The sequence below is a fragment of the Cyprinodon variegatus genome, unplaced genomic scaffold (assembly GCF_000732505.1).
Source record: "Cyprinodon variegatus isolate N-32 unplaced genomic scaffold, C_variegatus-1.0 Scaffold125, whole genome shotgun sequence".
Lineage (NCBI taxonomy): Eukaryota > Metazoa > Chordata > Actinopteri > Cyprinodontiformes > Cyprinodontidae > Cyprinodon > Cyprinodon variegatus.
Genome location: NW_015150578.1, coordinates 23968 through 47098, shown reverse-complemented (window position 1 = coordinate 47098; position 23131 = coordinate 23968). Strand labels below are relative to the sequence as shown.

At 38.1% G+C, this 23131-nt stretch overlaps 1 protein-coding gene across 1 annotated transcript in view; it reads right to left on the bottom strand.

Annotated features, from left to right (window-relative positions):
* Window positions 1–21060, bottom strand: part of LOC107085457 (transcriptional activator GLI3-like) — a 127603-nt gene extending 106543 nt beyond the window's left edge. Inside the window, exon 1 of the mRNA XM_015375771.1 lies at window positions 20709–21060. The gene's annotated coding sequence lies outside the window, so the exon portion shown is untranslated. The remainder of the gene's footprint in view (window positions 1–20708) is intronic.
* Window positions 21061–23131: the final 2071 nt, after the last annotated feature.

Here is a 23131-nt window from a genome sequence, read left to right as displayed (position 1 = left end):
AAATTTTTCAAATTAAACAGGGGAACTCTTAATGAAAACCCCCACACGCTCAGGTTACCACCTTGTGTTTGACACTGCACTTAAAGCTTGCTCTAGGCCTCTGACGGAAAAAAAACTGGCAAAAGCTTTTGTGGTTGCGGTTCACCATTCACATACAAAACCTTACATCATGCACACTTGGCAATAAGCCTAGCCTTACATCTCATGAGGACCAGCCCCTCAAATAGGGTCCATTTAGGAGGAATCAGACACACCCTGTCTCACACACAAAAATACATATATGTAATATAATCACACTTAATATTAGGTTTATTAGAACAAGATATATTTGTTTGAGAGAAGTAAACTGTACATTTTTTACATATAGAGTAAAGAGATGCAGTAGAATGAAGATTTGGACCAATATCTACAGAATTTTTGTTGTCATGGCTGACAATATATTGCTCTTAAATGTAAAGGCTTTTAATTGATCTGGTCTCAAGCAAATCTCCTTGAGGAAAAGAGAGGCATCACTTGTCCAAACATTGTTAGGATCCTTTAAGGTATTTCAGACTGTTGATGGTAAAAACTTAAGTTTACATCTAACCAATGGAAATGTAAAGTGAGTCGAAAAACAGTTTCAAGGAATCTCTGACTTCAATCTAGAATTATAAAATGCAGTGTAGACCAATGGCGTAACGACACAACAATTGGCCCGTAAGCAACATTATCTGGGTGGGCCCGATACGAAGTACAACACCCCATTACCTCTTTTTGGTATCTATTGTTGCTAACACATTGTACGTAATGGTTATGGTTTTAATTCTAGGCTCTGGATTACCCATAATTCCAAGTGGTATTGTAAAAAATAAAATACTTAAATAAATTGTTCTTTTAAGATCATTATTTGGGCTTGAAACATATTATAGGAGTGTATTTATTTATCAACCGTCTAATGAACTATACACAGTTATTAACATAGTAATTAAAAGTACCGCTGTCTGCTTTGTTAGTGGTTTCGTGTTTAAACGGCTCACCATCATGCTAAAATCTGCCATGTGTTGGGTTATAAATAAGGTCCGCTCAGTCAATCTAGTATCAGGTGGGTTTAAGATGAATTTTTTGCAACATTACATTTGCAAAGAGATGTCCTAGTCCAAAATTGCGTAGGGGGCCTTTAGGTGTCAGTGACGGGGCCCCTAAGAGGTCGGGGGCCCCTAAGCAACTGTATACTCTGCTTACCGATAGTTACGCCCTTGTTCTAGAATATTGAAAATTGTTAAGCAATTAGGCCCGTACCATGAAGCTGGGTAAGGGTGTATCTGTAAACCTTCTTAGTCAGGTAGGGGGTCCTTATAAATTTCAACAGCATTTAAAACTTGCACCCTGAGTGCATACTGTAAGTATGAAGCTGTCCAATGTGGAGGCTTTGCATGGACAGCCCAAAGTTGCCCCCCCAACTTAGGACTCAAGTCTCCCATAACATGTGCTGGCACAAATAACAATAACATCAGTTGCGCTTGTGCCAATAGCTATTCCATTTTTTTGGACTTTTACAAAAATCCACATTTTGCTCCTATACAGGGTTTGTCTGAATCACCACATAATGGCCTCTCTTCACACTCCTTGGTTTTTATATTTTGTCCTGCTATTCCTTCTTCCTACTTATTTCTGTAAATCAATCAAATTTACATTTTTATGCTTAACTTTTCGCATGCTGATACTGTCCTTTCTTTCCTGTGAAAGTAGCCTAAGTTTAGTAGTCAAAAAAAAATCATTAAAACAAATATAGCATTGTTAGCGGCTAACAATGCTATATTTGGTACCGTATATAGCTATTTATGGTGACTTCACATCTTTTTTATTTTGTCTTTTACACTGTGCAACTTTCTTTTTTCCACTTTACTCAAAACAGCCTGATAAACTATCTGTAAGAGTTTGAGATTTCTTTAGAGTATTTATAGCCGCCCAAACAAGAAGGCCATCTACGCAGACAACAATTTACCGGAAAAATCCGTCAAAACAAGCAGCAGGAAAATTGTGGAACTAGTTCCTTTGTAAATACTAAATAATCTTTACCATAGATTGAGGGTTTTAAACTGAATACGCAGCTTCTTATTTGAGCCACAAAATATTAACTGGCACTTGAAAGCACAAAGTCATATCAAAAGCACTGTAATTAGATGATTTTCAGCTTCACACGATTTTTGGCTTTGACGGGTGGCGAGCCAGTCAGAAAGCTCAGACCCTCTTCCAGTCATTCAGTATGGAAGGTGAAGATGTAGCAAAATATGTAAAAAGTTATTTGAAAATAACCTTTTACTACAACATATTAAACCATGTCTGCCAGTCATTTGCTCTTGGAGAAAGAGAGCAGGATTTTCAGCAGAAAACAGGAAGGTTGACCTGTTGCTCTGCTTTATCACTTTCACCCTCTGGGACTCTAAAAACATTCCAGATTAGGAATTTTACAGATGTTTTTGAGAGAGTTAAACTAACGATCTGCATACATGTTGACTTCTATTTTGTATGCCTTAAAAGTAACTTTAAGAAGGTTTGCTTTTATAAAATTCAGATTTTAAAAATGTGGCTATCTCTATGTTGTCATTATTAGATATTTACAAACTTTTTTTTTTAGACAAACTTATAAGCAAAAGGCTGAGGGTTCTTGATCCGCAGCACACAACAAGAAACGTAAAAAAGAAAGCCTGCTCCGCTCCAAAGTTCTTTTATTTATTTATTCCCAAGGACAAACAGTGCAACAACAGAGACGATCAGAAGCTTTCAGCAAAGCTAATAAGATTATCCTCGCATGCTTCCTGGTCGTTCAGACCTCTCCACTTCAGATGCTTTGGAGGGCTGGTGAGGGACCCTGAGTGTTGCAGATCAGAATGAGCTGAGTGCGTCTTACATTCCCATGTAACAAACCCACACGATGTAATCATAATGCTTACACGATGCCTCGTTTGCACTCCCTACGCAGTAGATAAAGGCCAAATAAAGGATGTGCCACAATGGAAGTCTTGCTCCTTTTCCCCACAGTCCCAATGCATATTAGCTTATTTATTTATATATTTTGAGTTTGCATTTGTTCACGAGCCACTGTTTGTTGGAACTGAGGCTGTGACGACTCACACAAAGGATAATGCTGGCAGCTTTGCGGCCATATTGGTTTATTTGCAACTTCCTCGTCTCTCCAAAAATACTAAATTGCTTTTGCGTGATGAGACACTTTTCCTTTTTCTTAAGAAGGTAAAAATGCCTGTTTAGCAATTATGGATGGAAAAAGCAAATAAAGTATCAGATCACTTCAGCAACTTTGGAAAAGAAAGGAAAAGCAGGAGGATCCTTTTTCTAAAGGTTTTAGGTCAACGTTTTCTAGTACAGACTTTAGTCTTTGAAAATAATTCAAACTTCGGGGCCTTAGTAGGGGACTGTATTCACACAAAAACACACAAAAAATTCACACAAAAACATATTTTACAAATATATGAGGGGCGTAGCCTACTTATTTTTGTCTCCTGCTACAGCAGCGAGTCTTCTGGACTCTTCTCCTAACTTCTCTGCACATCCTAGATGTGCAGAGTAATTGTCAAGTCTTTCCAGAAAGTATTAATTAATTTTTGGTCTGGATTTTAACAGGTTATTCTAATATATGAATATGCTTTCATTTTAACCATGTCATTTAGCCATTTTTTATTTTATGATTTGGTGTTGCTGGATGGTGAATTTCCTCCCTAGCCTCTAGTTTCTTGCAAACTAAAAGGTTCTGCGTCTATTTACGTTCAGGTGAATTTAGGTAGTTTGGTTTGCTTCATGTTAACTAGTCTCTTTTCTGTATATTATGTTGATTCGTTTATTGTCTGTTATTGTTTGTTTTTATAATTGTCTAAAATAAATTCCTATTCAGGACTTTGTTTCACATATTAAATGAACAAATTAACTGAACCATGTAAACTAAAAGAGTGAAAAAGCGAGAGAAGAAATTAATCCTTTTGCAAACAAGATGTTTAAAAAACTGCTTCAAATTCACATCCTATAATAATTGCTTCCTTTTAGCCAAGTTCTCCATTTAAGTAGCCCCTGCACGCAGGAGAAAAGGAACTGCATGCTGTCACAGGGCCTCTCAACTGCAGAGAAAACAGGTCTGTGTTTGTGGAGGCATTCTTCATGCACAGCTTAGGAAGGAGCTCTGCACGATGCCACAAGCGGAGCATGACAGCAACATCCTTCACCACGCTCTTAGTGCAAAAAGAGTACATGTTACACCATAGACTGCGCAGCTTGAAAGCGTGATTCCCGTGTAACGCACGTGAAATGTCACAGTGCATATAGGAGAAGCTGCGTGAGCCACTCCGCATACCTAACCGTATGCAAGTGCAATCACTGCAGTTGGAAGATAAATAAGAGATGGGACCCGAGGGAGGGGATGAGCGGGAAAAGAGAAATTCCCGTTGTGATGAAAACCTCACTCACACACACACCTACACACACACGTATTTCTCTGTTCCTCCTCCTCACACGTGCTGCTCAGAAAGGGATCAAGCAGATGGATCATCCTGTGTAAATGTAGTGGCAGCAAGCACGGCTGACAAAAGGTCTTGTCTTTTGCCCAGGAGACTGAAAAATACTATTCTCTGCCTTTTACAGCCATATATAACTCAGTTTTTCAGTTTTTGTTCCTGAGCTCCATCTATAGGCTGCACAAAGTTGCCCTGCCAACTTTTCTCCCAGCTCAGTTGAGCTTCTTATTTGTGCTTTCCCTCCTTCTTTTTCCTGTCCTTCATTCCACCATGTCACTGGGAAAAAGTGTTGAAGCGGAATGAGTCAGAGCCGCAGCGTGATTAATGACGGGCTCTGGCGTCTCCGGGGCCGAACACTAAAAACAGCCAGGGGGCAGCGCGATAATGCACAATAATAAAGCCAGCAGACAATCAGCCAGGCAAAGCAAGGCCTATTAACCAGCCCCATCAGGACGACTAAGTGAGAAATTAGCCCTTCCCGAGCTCCGCCACAATTCATCAAGTGCTGCCCCTGAATCCCCCCCTCAAGAAGTCATAATGTTTACTTAAAGACTAGCCTCGATGCCCCAGCGGCGAGCTTTATTGGCTCTTATTAATTCCCGACCCGGCCCTCGCAGCCACGCCATTTAAACCGAATTAAAGGGGTGAAAATTGGATGAGATGAAGTTGTCTCGGTGTTTGGCTCTCGCCTGATAAAAAAAACTGACCTAAACAGAGGGAGACAAGATGAGGAAGAAAAAAAATAAAGAGGGTAGGGAAAACTAGTTGGGATGTAAAGGAATGCTGAATGAAGCTGTCCTGAAATGTGCCACAGTCAGTCAGAGGAATGCAGGGAGAGACAGAAAGTTATGGTGAAGGGGGGGGGGTAGAAAAATGAAGGGCATTGCTTTAATGCAAGACTTCCTGTGTGGATGGGAACAGATCCAAAAAGGGCAAGAGTGGGGTCACACATTCCATCGATAGAGAAGTAGATTTTTCTGGTTTAATCTTTGCTTTCTTTATTATTATCTGTCATCAGTTGGCATAAAAATGTACTTAAAATAAGGCTAACCTCATAAATCAACCCCTCCTAAACCAATAGAGGGGTACATAGTATAGCAGTCTGGATACAGTTGTTGTAGATGGAATGCAGATTACTTTAAATAGCGAGGATTTAAGTATTTTAAAAATATCTAGGAGTTTTGAAATCAATTTTTTTTTTTCAATCCTAGCCGTTTTAAACAGTTATTAATGCAAAGAAGTTATAAGCAACACAAAACACGTAATCTGTGATTAACAGTTCATGACAACTTGACAAGGCAAGGTATTTTTTTAAATCATATTTCAGCTTCACAAAAACTTGATTTAAAATTGGCTAAAAATGTAGCTGATTGTTGAGTTTCTAACTACAACCCTGATGTCTTATATACTGCATACAATCTAAGGAGGAACCAGATACTCAGCTATGAAAAAAAATCTTGTTTTATTCACCCCTGACTCATGAATGTTTTGCAAATCCAAAATAGAAAAAATACTTGAAAAAATACCCTAACCTTAACCCAGTGTCTCTTTTGTTGGCCAACTGCTTGGAGAACAGTGTGAACGCTGTGTTGCCCCACCCCCACCTAATACTGCATAACTTCCAAATTATCATGAGTTTCATATTGATTTTCTTGAACTTTTTGTTAAACCACAGCATGTAACTCTGATAATACACCATTTGCTTTGATTTGTTATTCAAACAGAGGCCATATAATAAAACCCCAGATTATCATCCCATGATTATCTCAAACGAATCAACGCATATTCTTTATGTTAAGAAATATAATATAAAAAAAGTTCACCATGTTAAATGTCTTTGTACAGCATAAAGTAAGGGAATCCAAGAGGGATGCTTCTAACTTTTCTGATTCACGTTGTGCATTTTCTGACTTGACGTATTTTTCTTTCTCTGGACTAAAACACAAACAACTCAATCAAACAACGACTACAGAGAAGGTTTTGCAGACTCAAAACTGTTTAAAACACAAAAAAATAGAAGATGTTAAAATGTTTTCAGTTTACACTTTTTTAAACTTAGAAAGTGGATCGAAGTTCATGCTGTTTACAGATTGAGGGTCTTTTTAATTGCAATGCAACCAATAAAAAAAAACATCTGTATATTTTGTCTACGCTTTGTCAAAAATTACCAAGGAATTACTGACCAATTTCACATTCATATCTTTGTTCTAGTGTAGGGCTGGGCAATTAATTGCATTTGCAATATAATCGCAATTTATAAAAATGCCATTTTCAAATCGCAGAGACACTCAATTTTAGTCACAATACATTTAACATGAGTAAGACACAACATTTCTCCCTTAGATGATGGTAACACGATTATAGTCAGTATGCTGTCATACAGAAGGGAACACAGAATTGGAGCTAGCACCTAGATCTATGCATTATAGTAGAAGGATCTTTTTCATGTAGATTTTACAGCAAAGTTCTGCAGCACTGGATTCTGGACAAGCGAGGTTTCAATGTCTTGGAAAAACTGAAACCCTAAAGTAAAAATCGACATGGTTGTGCTTAGTGTAAAGGAAAATCGCAATAAAATCACAACACTAGTTGAAAGTAATCGCAATTTAGATTTTTGGTTAAATCGTTCAGCCCTATTCTAGTGTATTATTAGAAAGGATAATTTTTCTCTACTGCACAGAAATACTACATTTAAAAGACTTGATTTCCATATAGTTTGGAACTGCTATATAAGTTTTCTACATATTTATAATGGTGGTGTAATGTTTAGATGTGATAGATTAAAAAGTTATTATAAAAGTGAGACCTAATTCAGAACCATCTAAGAAAATTTAATTCCTAGCATCTGAGGCTTCATTCTTATTTATTTATTGATATATTTTTTGCAGCTGCTTTCCAAGTTTCTCTCCTTAAGTTGTTCAGGAAGAGCTTCATGTCGGTGTCTAGGAGTGCTGAACCCTGCGCTGGTCTGTAAGTGGAGTAAAGCATCTCATCTCTGTGAAGTGAGAGCCTGTGTTTCCAGATTGACAGCAGGTTGAGTGCGTTCTATAGAGGAGTGTGGAGTGCACCGCGGCGGAGGAATGAGATCAAAGACACCAGGAGCCTCAGAGGGAGTTCTAGAGACTTCCAGTTCCCTGACGGCTCTCCCCACGGCGGCGTAGGGAGACAACTCTCTCCCTTCACTTTCATATCAGCCACAGTGCCCCCCCACCCCCTTCTTCTTCTGCGTGGAGCTTCGAAGGCTTCACACACGCACGCAAGCGGTCTCAGAGGACTCGGGAGTGCTGCCAACTAGCCTGCATCCCACCTACAGCGGGACTCCTGCACTGTTGCTCATCAGAAATAGAAAACAGCAGGTTTTTCTCTTTTTTCTCTTCTTTCTTTAAAAGTCTTGAATTATGTAGAAAAACCTCATACCGGGATGATATTTGAGAAAAAAGACAGACCAATCAGGTGGTCGGAGATCAAAACTGGAAAATCTTCCTTTGATCTGCTCTGAATGTGATCGGCAGGTCAGACACTGAAAAATCAGACAAGAAAAACTGATATCCTGCACAATTTAAAACCTATAAATACATTAACCAACTGCATGCATTTTCAACACTGTTCCTTTCTACGTTTAACATAAATTAATGTATATTTTTTGGATAAATGTGGATAATTATGAAATATATAATTCTCATTTGGTTTAAAAATTACCCAGTATTTAAAAAAAAACTGACACAATTGTTCATATTTTTGGTGAACTACTCCTGAAAGAGACAAAAAAAAAAAACTTCCAAAATGTAAACTAACAAATCAATTCAAGCACCAAACCTAAAGCAGGAGTAACAGAAATAAAATCAAAAACACATAATGTTAACTGAACAGTAATTGTATGACTCCTATTAATTGATTGATTGATTTCTAGGTACAATCTGTAAAAATCAGTTATTATAAAAAAAAAATAACTCGGTCTATACCAATACATTTAAATGTCGTCAATAGGTTAATTAAATGTAAATCAGAAAAAGCTATAAAACTATTGTATTATATTGATCGAGTATACATAGGCTGATGTATTGTGCTTCTCAAATATTTATAAACCAGTTAATATAAACCTAAAAGATTTGAAAAATTATAAATTCCGGTTGTCTAGCAGATGACAAATTATATCCTGTAGAAATACAACAAATCACAGACGGTCACTGGTCCAGGAGCAGCTGTTCAAAGAGTTTTACCTCCAAGCATATCATTAGGAAATTGAGTGAAAGGAAAACATGTTTTGAAATAAAGCGGTTGTATCAAAAGTAATAATCAGCCTGTTGGTTATTTTTAAGAGACTACAGAAATGTTTGCATTTCATATGAAAATTAATGTCCCAGAGTATGAGAGGTGGAGGGGACCCAGTGTAAGTTGCTGGAGTCCAGAGTAAAGTTTCCACAGTAATTGGCTGTTGGCTGGTGTTGCTCCACTGTTTTTTACTAAGTCCAAAGTCAACACAGGAAATTTAAGAGCACCTAATGGTTCCATCTGCGGACAAGTTTTATGGAGATGCTGATTTCATTTTCCATTTGCCACCTGTCCTCAATGCCAAAAGTACCAAAGCTTTACCTACAGTGGTAACACTGCTCTGTTTGGACATTAAACTGGCCCACAAAAAATTTTTTGAAGTGAAGAAAGAAAGACATCAAATCTAATAATGCAGGTAAGCTGCATCACTAGTACAGAGACCCGGGCTTCCATAAAACCTCAAAAAGGCTAAATGACTGAAGCACATACTAAATTAAACAGTCATGCTTTTAAGTTAGACTTAATTTCTCTTTTGAAACCCCATCTTATTGCTATTCTGTAATCTTTTAATTCAAAGAGGTCGAATTTTGGATTTTAATTTGCTGTTATTCCAAATAATCTGAAACACAGACTTTACATAAATCCGTCTGCATAATATTCACATATAAAAGTCTCTGTTTTCATTTTGAATCACTGCAATGCTGTTTATGTCGATTTTTTCCCATCTACAGCTGATTAGCAGATCTTTAGGGGAGTGGCGTCCTAGTGGTTAGGGCAAAGGTGCTTGGAATCCTGAGGTTGTACTTCGAAACCCACTCGCACAGACCGCCGCTCTGGCTCTCTGAGCAAGACCCTTAACCCCCGATTCCTCCCCGGGCCCTGCACAGTGGTAGCCCACAAGTCCACAGAGTTAATTTCTCCATTGTGAGATCAATAAAGTTCAATTTATTAATCATTTTTTATTTATCTTAATAAAGTCAATCAGTAGTAGGGGTTAAAGCTCTCTTTCACTGTTGTTTTGTTGGTTAAGAGCTGAAAGGTTTAGGGACCGCTGGACTACATGTCATTTGCCTGTTCAAGCCTGCAGATGTGATTCAGAGAAACTCAAACATCTGGATGTATTTACTTGTTTCAGCTGTTAGCTCCAACAGCTCAAATAAATATGGGTGTCGTGACACAACCGCTAAGCAAACACGCTCGAAACTTCCCAGCTCAGCAACTCACTCATTCACCTCCGCTCTCAACCAGTTCTGGGTCGGCAAATACACTCACACATTGGAGGAGAAGGAGGAGGAGGACGCCTTAATTGGAGCATTTGACGGGTGCCTGGGGTTAATTGGGAAGCATGGAGAGCAGCTGGCTACACGGAGGAAGTTCAGACAGGGATAATAAGTTCACCCTTTGCAGGAGAGGCGGGTAGTGATGAATCAGATCAGAGGAAGGGTGTACCGTAATCATTTTCACATCTACCCCCTCCTAACACCTTGCACTCCTGACAAGCAGACACGAAACTGGCTTCCAGCTATGCAATCTGGCACCCATCATGTAGGACTGGGAGTCACAGGGAGGAGATCACCCAGCATTGCTTCGCAAACAGACTTTCTTTAACTCTCTGCACTCTCAGCTTATCAGTAATAATTCTTACCTCTAGGACAGAGAGTTTATCAGTTGGCCGGTCGATGTATGTAAATCTCCTCCACCAATGTGTGTACTAATGGCTTATTACCCTGTGTTAGCTGGTTTGCATTGATCTCTGTGCCAGAGGGAGATGAAAAACTGGAGCAGTTCACTGCTTATATGTAGCAAGCGGACTATAATCGCATTCCAGCTTGTTTCAATAAAAGGCAAACATTAACATAAACCATCTAAAACACACTTAAACCTTCAGCTTCGGTCCTTCTGTGCAAGAAAAAAAAAAACCTTCCCTGGATTATATGTAATCAGGCCCATATGGGGTGAATCTGGGTACATTTTTGAGTTTCTCTAAAGTGCATCTGTTGCATTAAAGCTGCCCATCAGAGCTTCCTGTGAGAAGAAGTCATTGGCTAAGTCTACCTGGACACAAAAATTCACATTGAAGGCCTGATCAGATCAAAAATGCTTCATTCTAATCTGATTCGGTCCAATTTTGGGGGGAAAAATAATCTTTCTGAGAGATGGTGTTTTTTTCTGATCATCATTTGGATCTTTGGAGTGTAATAATCTCTACTGTGCATGATGACAACGCCAGCAGACGTTTTTCTGCCATTTTTCCATAAAATTAGACAGTTCCACAGTGATTTATTCTCATCTAATGCTTGGTACATGTATACACATCTTATGATCGCATCATTTTATTTAGTGTCCATCGAAATAGTGACTTTAAATCAACCAAGGTTTAAATCGGATTTAGATCGGATCAGGTACATTTTGCTATGCACTTTTTTTTTCCCAAAGAAGATAAAAGTCTCATCCTTGGAAAACAACTTCCCACATCCTCTGATCACATCACATAAGGTCTAAGCTTCTTTTGAGTGAAGCAGTTTGTATTTATAATACTTTTATTTGCAGGATGCACCAATAAACATTTTATGGCAGGTCTTAAGACTCTTGCAAGCAGTTTACCTGCTGATGCAGATTTGAGCAAATTCAGATTTTCCACACGAACTAAGAAGATAAAAAAAATTGTTATTAAGATAATCTGCCAAGCTCTCCTGCTATGAGTGGATAAATACAATTTATATTAGAAATTGAAGCAACATTTTTCTATCTATTGTGGAGTTGACATGCTAAACTGTCTTTAGAATCTTAAATAAGTGGTTATAATGCACCGAAGGTTAGCTTTAATACCCATTAACAGCGGTCTCTGTTTATAATAATGGATATAATATTTAAATGTATTTTATATTAAAAAAAAATCATAGAACAGTTAATGTAATTAGCACATTTAACAGTGTTAGCATAGCTAGCATTACTTACGCAGTTCGCTATAGCATAAAATTATTCCTTGAGGAATTAAGATTCTCAATTCTAGGATATTAATAAGACTGCCAAGGTTTACAAATTTATTGTTTTTTTCTTTATAATTCTAATTATTCAAAATGTACATGATTTAATCAGATAAACTCTGCTTCACTCCGTCCAGCCTTCCCGTTATCTGCCAAAGGTCTTGCTCTCTCTCTTGTTTTCTCACAGCCTAATCTATTTGCTTGTTGCACAACAATCACTTTTGTTTTAAATAGCTTCTTATATTTTTTTAATTCCTCTGATTTTATACCAAAAAATCTGCACAAAGCTGACAGTAGCTAATATTAGTCTACATTACTTAAAAGCCTAAAGTCAAGTGTTGACGTCTACTCGACACAGTATGTATGCAGATTAAGTGATCAAAGTAAAAGCTTTGTGTTTAAGGTTGATAAAGCTGAAAATAGTCCAAAAAAATTCACTTTTTAACTTCTTTGTGCATCACTACCTGGGGTCACCGGGTTCAAACTCTGTCTGAAAGAAATGAGTGTGAATTTGAAAATGCTTCAGGATTAATGTTAAAATCTATCAAAGGTCATTCATCCAAGAAAGGGTTTGATAGTTTTTCCTTTCATCTTTTTAATTGATTTATATGAACAAGCAATATCATTCAGTTAGCTTTTTTTTTAAAAAGAAGCTTTTTGTGGACCTCCACTTTAAAAAAAAAATCTATACTTATTCCCAGCGGAGATTAAATTTGTTACTGGAAAAAATATACATCACTTGATGCTAACTTAACTATTTGTTGAGTGGAAAAACTGTGAAGTCAGTGTTTATAGAGTGAAGAAAGTGTTTCTGGTAGCAGTAAAAAGGTTTAAGTGTAACTCTACACCCAGTCCCTTCTGCTCGGAGGGTGGCTGAGGGACTGAAAGAAGCCAGGTAGAGTCATAAGCAGTAATGGGAGGAGACAGGGACTTAGGGCACCGCACAAAAGCCCGGGCTTTATAAATAATTCCAAAAGCTAACAGGATCCCTTGTATGTGAAAATCTGCGAAATGCATTCACACATGAATGCGCGCACACACACACAGAGAAGGCACACTGCCACCAGGGGGAATAGGTTATTCGCACCACTCTGCCGGGGCTGCTGTGGGTCTAACACACCCGGAATTGGTAAATTCAGGGGGAACGACTTTCTTCCATAGGTGATGCAAGAAGAAAATCAGTTGCAGAAATGTCCATTCCTGCAAGACACATACACATTTACACACTCGATCACTCATAATGCAGGGCTGCAAAGCACACCTAAGACCTGTCTTGTAAATCTCTTTGTGAAAGCAGCTTTTTAGGGGTAGACAGGGGCTTACACTGCTGAGCCCTGAGGTAGAGCTACCCCCTCTAACCCCCTTCTCCCACACACATACTCGGCTCTTGTGTTCTCCCTTCCTAACTTTCCCTCTACCCCATATTTCCTGCTCTATTCTTGCCCTACTGTCACCTTTTCCCTCCCCTGCTCCCCCCTTTTTCCTCCCCTCTGTCCAGAGCTCCAGTCCTTAGCACCCTCGGGCTCCTGTGGCGTTGCAGTGACTAATGTCCTGCCTTTGCTCAGACAATGAGTTTAAGGTTGAGCCTAGAAAGTGTTGAGGAGGGAAAAAGACTCTCGCACCTTTGACAAATGGAACCCTTCGCACTCCCGAGCCCACTGAGGGAGGCTTTACAATGTTGCGCTGCATGTTCCAAGTCCTCAGAGGGGACGGCTGCAGCCCGCGAAACCCTCGTCTGAGGGGAAAATAATGAATTCTTTGGGAAGTCCAACCTGGCTTTCTTCATGAATAAGATATATTTCCAAAGCACGTCAACCTCTCTTAATAAAAACAGCAGCCTGGCAGGAATAGCTGAGGCCGTTTTAGGGCGCTGTGTACACTTTAATATTTCTGTTTCTTTATAAAGAAAAGAAGGGGGGAAAAAACTCAGGAAGCCCATTTTTTCCAGGACTGTCACTGCAAGGGCAGCTTTAGATATTTTCCTTCTGGAAGGTAAAGCAGACGCAATGACAAACTCTCATCAAAACCATCCTGAGTCCCTCTCTTTCAAAGAAAACTCAAACTCCGGATACCGCCCCCATCACCACCACCCACCCAAAATTCAACGCTGAAAGGAACTAGGCTTTGTCTGATGGGCAAAGAGGAGAGGAGCCCTGCACCCCCCCAAATAACACACACACACACCTCACCCGCCACTTCAACCCTAAAGCCCACCTCCCCTCCACGAACCCTGCAGAGTATTGTTAAAACATTGCCCCCACCCATCGTCACTCTCAGCGGCCCGCGTTCTTAAAAAAGCACACTTTGCATGAGAAAAAACGATTAGTGCTCAAATGCTGCACTGTCAATGGAGGGCTCTCTAGGGCTGAGGCTGAAATTTGCTCCGATAGCAGAGCTGTCCTTTTGTTTTTGGTTTTTTATCAAAAGTAGGGTGAGTTAGCATTCATTACTAAAGGAAAAACCAAAGAGGCATGTATATAAGGTATTACCCCCGACCCAATACCCTACCATCCCCATTCAATGCCCTTCTCCTTTTCCCGATTACACTGAGGCAGAAATGAAAAGGCCAAGCAAGAATCAGAGATGACTACAAGAACACACATGAGCCATGTTTGCAGTGCATAGAGAATGTCTGGAGCTGCACTTCTTTCAGGTATTAACCTGGACTTAACATTAGCTGTTCAACAATGGACTCCTCCTCGCCCTTCACTATGGGATGCAGCGGGACCAGATAGAAATCCCTCCCTGAAAAGCAACTTTGGAAGGAAAAAAAAAAAATGTTGTTCCCATTGCATCTTTAAATGGCACCCTAAAATTTAGCTGCTCGTTTTTAGTAATTGGCCTCCATTTTTTACACTTTATATTGATGTGTAAAAAATTTTCTCAAAGTTTGGGTTAGAAAAAATACAAAGATTTTACGTTTCACAGTTCTTAAAGTTTAAATGTAACTGGGATCTACAAATTTTCTATTTTTAAGATTGACAAGGGTACAACTGATCAAACAAACAAACAAAAAAAAAATTTTCTTTTCCAGTCCACAAACCTTTGTATTTAAGGAAAAGGAACTTCAGTACTTTAGATATGTCCGGGTGTCAGTATGAAGGTACAGTAGAACTTAGAAATAGAGGTTTAAAACCTGTAGGATTTTTCATGACAATGTCCAAAGTTGCTTTAATAACAGGGTGAAATGCGGACCCCTGGAGCTTTAAGTAGCAGCAAGCTGCCCCTCCCTAACCTGTTGCTGCTCACTGCTGGCCAATGCCTTAAAAGGAGAATCCTGTACTCATTTCTTCATGTCAAAAACAAACAATATTTGGAAATATTTACACCTATAACATACCAAACATCACTTTCCAATTTGTATTTCATGCATATTATAAAACTTGTTTTTAGCTAATTTTAATAGCTTATTTAAATTAAGTTCAAATCTTTTAATTGCTTGTTTTATGCACCGTTTTTAAAATTGTTTGCTTTTATCTAACTGGTCTCTCTTTTATATTAGATCTTGGATCTCGATTAGACAACCTGTATGATAAAAAGGTAAATTAAAAAAATGAGCTGACTGCAGGCTCTACCAGAGCATAAAGGCAAATCAGTTGCCATATCAACAGGGGAAAATATTTTTTACAATAAAAAAAAAAAAATGCAGTAACTACCACTAGATACTACATTTAAGGGGTTGTTTTTAGCTACACTGGGAGTTAAATGTGATTTTCCCCTTGTCAGAAACTCAAGAATCTTTATTCAAAGGAATCAAACCATAAACAAGCTGTAAAAGATCCCATGGACCACAATACTCTTTGCAGCCGGATGCTATTTTTGAGTAAAACCAATTTAGAGCTACTTTATCTCTGCAAAAACAAAGATGAGAGATTCAAAAACTATTTTCTACAACATGTGAAGAAAAAAATCTGCCTATCATTTAAGCTGCAGGAGAGTGAGAGAGACCAATCTTTTCAGCACATACCTTCTTCCTTAAGTCATATATCAAAATAAGATTTATTTAATCTGAGACAAAAAACATTCTAACTATAATGAGCAGTCTTTAAATCTTTGTATAATTATAGTATGTTTGCCAGGGTTTTATTATCATACCAGCAGAATATCATACAATCCCATTCCTAATTATTTGCATATTGCAAAAAAAACATTTGGTTTGTGTAATGCAAAGTTTTCGGAATAATAAAATGGAATTTGGAAGGAGGAAATAAATGCATGAAGCGGGCGTCACAGATCATGAAGAAGGGATGAGTGGCAGATCATTGTTCTCAGCAAGCAGCCAAGTGTATGTGTCTCACAAATCACAGAGCTTGACAAAAAAAAAAGGAGAAAAAGAAGAGCAAAGACCCCCTCACGGATGCCACAACCAGCTCTCATCAACGCTGACACAATACCACATCTGCAAAAACAGCCTCCGACCCGGGGAAGCTCATCTTGTTCTGGGCACTCAACTTTACACACTTCTAGGCCTTAAACCAAAAGCACTTCACCTCTTGCTGCTACAGTTCACACCAACGACTTAAAGACGTCTTTACAGCATCCAAAACAAACAGAGGAGGAGGAGGAGCGGCGGTAACAAGCAGGCGCGACCTGTCCTGTTTAATGATAAAGTGTTTGAAGAAAAAAAAAATTTAATATATAATTTAACATCCCAAAAAGTTAAGGCTTTAAAATCAAACTTTTCTTATAGTGTCATAATATTCCTGCTATACAAAGTTACTTTTAACGAGACACACTACGCAAGCAGGCCAGCACCCCCTACCATGTATCTGCATACGAATTGGATCTGTTTGTTCTCTAAAGGATTTGAAAATCTGTTGTGAATTGGTTTGATAAAAACAAGCTGAGTTTAACTTTTGCTGCCCACTGCCAGTCAGCTGGTTTAAAAAAAGCCTATGGTTCTCTTTGCAACAAATTAAGGTGCTTTTTTTCAGGATTAAAACACAAAGACCTCTAAGGAAACCGAGTGGACCATCAATCACTGACTAAGTAGAAACTAATTAACTTCAAAGAGAAGACCAACAAAAAAGCATTTTTGTCAGACATTCTGCACAATGAGCATCTACTTTTAAATGAAGCAGGAGCTCTTATACATCATAGCATGAATAATTATTATAGATGACATTTTGAAAGTAGTAATAACATATCGTTTTAGTTGCACTTTGTTTTATAAAAGCTAATTAGGTGTTGGCTTTAAATGTTTGTGTTAATTTACTGGAGGTTAGTGTAAGAATGTAGTCCATTTCTAGTTATAATAATTAAATTTTAAGTTTTTCTGCCTCACATTAAGTTGGAGAAAAGACAGATCTCTCATTCTTATCAGGAGGAGAATAAATGTGCTTATTCCAGGTGATTGCAGAAGAGAGAGCAACTTTAGATGAATGAATTTGCAACAGAATGCTTGAGCAAGCATGCATTTTTCCAGCGTGTGACCAGCAGTTTGCAAAGCCAAAAGCACATTAAAATTCCCCCATGTGTGTAATATACATATCTGAAATTGCAGTTTTGCTATCTTGAGTCTCATACCCTCTTCATCCCTACGATTTCCTTATCCAAAGACATCACGCGGTTTGAAAGGTGCCTTTAGCTGGCTCCTTGAAACAGGGAGCCTGGGTCCCGCTCAGGGACAATGATAGTTGGGTTGGAGGGAGGGAGGGTGGGAGGGAGTGGAGTGGAGGGAACACATAGCATATTAAATCCTGCTGGCGGAGCTGACTCGTCCACGCAGAGAGAGCCAGGGAGTCAGATCTGAGGCATGCCCTGAAGGGATGGCTGGGCCTGGGGATTAGGGGGGCCAAGAAGGAGCTCCCCGTGCGCAAGAAGACCCCTTCCCGTCTCAGCTCGTACGCAAATACGTCCAGACATTTTGACGCTCCCCAGGTTTGCAGCCTCGACCCAAGTTTCCTCACACACTCAGTTTCATCGTCTTTTTTTTTTTTTGCCCCCTCAATCAGTACCTTTGTGTGACTCGCCCTCATTCACTCCCCTCTGTGTCTGTTTCATTTGATGTCAGCATATCAAAGTACCAAATCATCAAAGTGGGGGATATCTTCTGGGGGACATCAAATCAACTACAGTAGTTGTTGTATGCACAGAAAGAGAGCGCCAGGGGTTTATCAAAAAACGTCGTAGAATATTACGGCACATTTTTCAACTTATCAAATGGTTCCTCCATAATTTTACTCTGAACATTTGAACTCATAAAACTAGAGAAGAATCACAGTTTTCTTTTAGGTGTGTTTTATTTTATTTTATTTTTTGTTGCTTAACAGGGGTGTTTGTCCTTTCAAAGTCAACAGCAAAAGGAAATGATTATAACCTGATTCCTGTTTGACAATCACAGCATCATTTTCCTCATTTCTACCTTAAATTTGTGGATGACAAAAAACATGCAGAACTATTTTGTAGAAGTCATTATAGGCTTTCAATGATGTGTTTTATTAGTTTAGACGCATTTGATCATTTAGAGGTGAAAAAAAACAAAAAAACTATCAGAGCAGTTAAAAGGAAAACCGGCTTATTGGAATGTTTCCCCTTAAATGAAACTTTTAAGGAGAAACTTGTAGATAAATTTCTATACCATACAAGACGACACACACACACTAAATCCTGCTCCGTTCTCGTTATCTTCAGGACAATCAACTTCCCTCTCGTTAGCCCCGTTTTAACAAAAACTATTCGCCTCCTCTTTGAGAGCCTCAGGTCGCAGAATTAACACGACAAGACAGCTCATTAGTGCTCCATGAATACCAACCTGATAACAGGTATTCTTTCTGGGGTGTGTTGTGGAAAAAGACCCGAGGATGCAGGTTTGCCCCTTCAGCTGTGACGGCCGGGGTGTTCGTGTAAATAAAAAAAAAAGGAGAGGGGGCATTTCTCAGAAGCTAATTGCATGTCATCCCCTTGCATTAACATGACAGCCTCTATTCTGTCAGGTCACAGGTGGCCGATGGAGCTGATGACACTGGAAATATGCATAATGTTGGAGAACAAAAAGCTTATAGGTAAGATTAAATAATAAAATTAATAAAAAGGAGGTGGGGGGGGGTCAAACAGAGTGGCTGATTCTTGCAGAGGAAATGTTATCTGCAAGGAAACGCATCAAATTCCATAAGATCAGCATCCTTAGACATTGCTATATTTCACATTAGGTGAAAAAAGGGCCTTTTAATTAACATCCTCTATTTTATAGAGATGTGTAACCCCAAAATATTATTGTCATTATATGAACTTAACCTCTGTTTTAATTAATAAATATATATATATATATATATATATATATATATATATATATATATATATATATATATGTGATATTACAATTGCAATAATAATCATATATAGAAAACATTTTGAGAAGTGTCGACTCTACCCTTTTTACCTTTAAAAAATGAAACAAAAAAAGCTACAAATAATTAATTGGGCATGGAAAGTTTAAATTCAAATTTCAACTATTTTTACCTAATTTCTTACTATGACTGATTTAAAAAAGCCTTTAAAATCAACAAATTATTCTATTACTTTAATTTCCAAATTCTTCCAATCTTTATAAACTATGTGCTACACACAGAACTTGTGTATCCAAATAAAAAAAATTATAAAATACTGATTTGTTTAGACGCTGCTCCATCTAAAGGCAGCTGAAACCTTTGTTAATAATTTGCCATTTGTCAAAAGGAAGAGGGGGAAAAAAAATTGAAAGGAGGAGGATTTGAGCCGCACCGCATGGCTGAGCACCTCGGACCCTCATCGTTTGTATGAAACCCGAGAGCAGACAGGCAGATAAAATGTGGAACAGCTGGCGAAGGACAGGAGGGAAAGTTTTAAACAAATATCTGCACATGTGGAGGACTCCCAAACAAGTTTTGCATCCTGCAACCCTATAATTCTCTTTATTCCATATTCTCTTTCAATTTAAATTTGAATTCTATGAGGATTACAAAATTACACTCATGAGTATATAAGAGGGGATTTTGTAAATGTATGGTATTTTTGTTAGGGGCCCTGGATAAGTGACCCCTGCGGGGCCACAGAGACCCCTCCTCCCCTGTGGTGTGCTTAAATTTCTCTAAGCCTACATGCTTATGTGAAGTGTCCCTAAACCTGTTTTTGTTTTTTTTATTTTTAGAGGATTTAAAGCATTGTTAGATTTTAGAAAGGATTCTATCCCATGATGTTTTCAAATTATTTTTAAATGATTCACATTTGTTAATTATTCTATTTTACTGATAGATTAAAAAAAAATCAAATTAAATTTCAAATTTAATTCGATAATAAGATTTGCACTTGAAACCATTTTTTTTTTACTTTTTATTTAGGTGTTTTTTTTGTTGTTTTTTTTTTTTAGGTAATGCAACAGGATTAAACAGAAAAAAACTGTTAATTAATTAGCTGGAATAGGAGGTCGTGCATCCTCCAATTTAACTGATCTAATGAAAAAATCTGCAAATCAATAGCAGACGCTGAAATATGATCACACATCTACATTAATATGCATGGTCAGGGCTGAACACCACACCTCCAGCGGCCGCCTTTCTGGGAGGAAAGCTCCAATAAAGTTGCAAAAAGTTTTAATTCAAAGCGCTTGGCTGATGTGAGAGTGTTTTTTTTTTTCTTTGTCTATTTTGTTTTTGTAAAAAAAATAATAAAAAGAACTTTTGAGCAAACTTTATTAGTTTTTTTTTTCCTGCTACAGTCTAAACAAAGCCGCAGAAAGTTTTCCAGGCGCACATCTCTGAGTTTGGAAACATTGAGGAGCTGAAAGCAAAGCTGACGCGGGATCCTTTCCTTGTTGATTTAAAATAAGCCTGTGTGTGCTGACCTGCATGAACATCCATCGTTTTGAAATATGAAACTTTTTTCTGCTTCATAAAGTGTCGCTGATTGGCTGTAAACTTCCCCCCAAAAATAATAATAAAGTGTGTGCGCAATTAAGAGAGAAACTTACTTTCTTCCTGGAGGATTTCTCTTCTTGACTTTTCTTAAAGGAAAAAATGTGTTTTCTTTCGTCTTTCTTCCTCTTCTTCCAAAGTTGCAGATGTTCCTCTGGACTTTTCTCCTTTTTTCTAAGGCTGGAAGTCCAACTCCAAAGCGGCGCAGTCAGAGTTTCTTCCTCTTGTCTGTCTTTCTCCTCCTTCTCACAGTTTTCTTCTTCCCAACACCATGAGCCAGCCGATTGTAATCTGCCGACAGCAGACCACAGATGCGCGTCAAAAACAACAGAGAGGAGCGTGTGGAGAGTTGTTATTACACTTGGAGCATTTTTCGAGAGGGAGAGAGGACGAAGTGTGGGACTCCCAGCTGCTCCTTCCTTCGCTTGACTCCTCCCTTCACTTTATTCCCTGCCTCCCTCCTTTTTTTTTTAAATTTGTGCACCCCTTTCTTTTTCTTTCTTTCTTTATGATAGTACATTTACGGAAGAGGATTAGGGCCACTGAAAAATTTAAAAAAGTTAACTGATTGTTTAATTTTATTTCAGTATAATATGAGAAAAAAATCAGAATTCTCACTTTAATCTCAGGATTCTGAATTTTCCTCAGAATTCTGACTTTAATCTCAGAATTCTTAGTTTAATCTCGGAATTCTGACTTTAATCTCGGAATTCTGACTTTAGTCTCAGAATTCTGACTTTTTTCCTCAGAATTCTGACTTTAATCTCAGAATTCTGACTTTTTTCTGACAATTCTAACTTTAATCTCAGAATTATTATTTTTTTCTCAGAATTCTGCCTTTAATCTCAGAATTCTGTCTTTAATCTCAGACTTCTGACTGTTTTCTGACAGCTAACAAACATGTTAGCATCAAGCTGTAGCCATATCTGTTTTAGAGACTAAACTGTTTTAATCACCTTCTGCTCTTCCATGAATAAGATAGCATTACTGGGACCCCTTGGGCACATAAAGAGTCACCTAATTCCATCATTTTCCACCAGTGTTACTGGCCCTCCCAAACAACTCACATCTTTGTAAGTGAAGGTGGGTGCTCCCACATCCCTTCCTTCATGGTGCCCATCTACATTAAGATCCAAAATTCTGAGATTAAACTCAGAATTCTGAGGAAAAAAAGTCAGATTTCTGACTTTTTTCCAATATTAAAATGAAATAATATTTAAAAATCAGTTAACTTTTTTTTTTTTTTTCCAGTGGCCCTAATCCTCTTCCGTATACATTGGATCCATTGTTGTTTCCAGACTTAGCTTTTAAGGAAAGTAGAAAATTGAATTTGTTTGGGCAATTCTAGTTCACTGAGTTCCATTCAGATTAGCTTTGTGTTTACATGTCATACTTTGTTTAGAGACAGATTTGCAGAGTTTTTTAGCACTTTGTTTGCAGATGTTACAGCATAGATACTGACCTTTTTTGGTCAAATATATTATAGATAACCAAAGCAGTAGTTTTTTTGTTCATATTTGGAACCTGTAAAAATGGATGGATGGATGGATGGATGGATGGGTGGGTGGGTGGATGGATGGGTGGGTGGGTGGATGGATGGATGGATGGATGGATGGATGGATGGATGGGTGGATGGATGGATGGATGGATGGATGGATGGATGGATTGTCCATGAAGTTCGCTTTCTGGGTAAAGAACTAATATCCTTCCTCCTGCTGGGCATATTTTTGCCTTTAATTTAAGAGTTTACATTTTCACAATAACACAGAAAAATCCTACTGTTTATACAGTAGCCTTAAAGGGATATAAAACGCAAACTCCTTAAAGAAAGAGAGATAAGATGTTTAAAACAGTAACATTGGGTTTTTCTGTCAGTGTTAGCTCCCACAAATACACATTCTGCTTCTAAAATCTAAACATTGTAAACAGTCATGACAGGCCAGAACAGGGGTTCCCAAACCTTTCTGTGCCGGGGCCCCTAAAACTACATTGGCTTCTGGCTGGGGGCCACTTTTGTAAATTAACAAATGGTAAAAAAATGAGGATAAAACAAGTTTTAGAAAGTTTTATTTACATTTATTCTTATGCCGTTGTTATTATCTTTGTTTTTAGCGTAATATATATATCTTTTTTTCCACATGCAGACGTGCTCCATGTTTAAAAAATGTCTTGTTTTAAGTACCTCTAAAATTAAAAACTCACACAAGTAGACTGTTGCAAAAAAGAAAATGTATTTCAGCTCTCTGTCACCCAAGCTGGGATAATCTTTACTTTCATAATTAAACAGAGGAACAGCTTCCAAGTTCACTTATTCCTCTCAGTTTTTAATGTTAAAATTTTACAAATAATAGTTTATAATAATATATAAATCTTTAAAAAAGCTCATCTTTTTCTTATTTTTATGCCAATTATCCAAACCCCCATCTACTGTAGCGCCCCCTGGTGAATCCCACTTAGAAACCACTGGGGTAGAAGAAAA